Below are 1,053 nucleotides of genomic sequence, written 5' to 3' on the forward strand. Positions count from 1 at the left end.
TTCCAATGAAGATTCAAGACTGATTTCAATTAATTGGTTTAATCTCCTTCCAGTCCAAGGGACTGTCAAGAGTCTTCTCCAACACTACAGATCACTTTTCTTTTCCCATTTTAAAAATTTCTTTATTTTTCTTTATGTTTTAAAACTAATGTATTTATTTTAATTGAAGGCTAGTTACTTTACAATATAGTAGTGGTTTTTGCCATACATTGACATGAATCAGCCTTGGGTATACATGTGTTCCCCATCTTGAGGCCCACTCCCACCTTCTTCCCCATCCCATCCCTCAGGGTCATCCCAGTTCACCAGCCCTGAACACCCTGTCTCATCATAGAACCTAGACTGACAATCTGTTTCACATATGATAAAATACATGTTTCAAAGCTATCCTTTCAAATCACGCCACCCTTGCCTTCTCCCACAGAGTCCAAAAGACTGTTCTTTACATCCATGTCTCTTTTGTTCTCTCACATATAGGGTCATCATTACCATCTTTCTAAATTTCAAATATATGTGTTAATATATTGTATTGGTGTTTTTCCTTCTGACTTACTTCACTCTGTTTAATAGGCTCCAGTTTCATCCACCTTTAACAATAAGAAAGCAGAAAGAGAAATTAAGGAAACAATTCCATTCACCACTGCAACTAAAAGAATAAAATGCTTAGGAATAAATCTACCTAAAGAAACAAAAAACCTATATATAGAAAACTATAAAACACTGATGAAAGAAATCAAAGATGACACAAATAGATGGAGAAATATACCATGTTCATGGATCGGAATAATCAATATAGTGAAAATAAGTATACTACCCAAAGCAATGTATATTTTCAATGCAATCCCTATCAAGCTACCAACAGTATTTTTCAGAGAACTAGAACAATTTCACAGTTTGTAAGGAAATACAAAAAAAACTCGAATAGCCAAAGCAATCTTGAGAAAGAATGGAACTGGAGGAATCAACCAGCCTGACTTCAGGCTATACTACAAAGCTACAGTCATCAAGACAGTATGGTACTGGCACAAAAAATGGAAATATAGATCAATGGAA

The sequence above is a fragment of the Oryx dammah genome, unplaced genomic scaffold (genome assembly GCF_014754425.2).
Source record: "Oryx dammah isolate SB20612 unplaced genomic scaffold, SCBI_Odam_1.1 HiC_scaffold_11050, whole genome shotgun sequence".
Lineage (NCBI taxonomy): Eukaryota > Metazoa > Chordata > Mammalia > Artiodactyla > Bovidae > Oryx > Oryx dammah.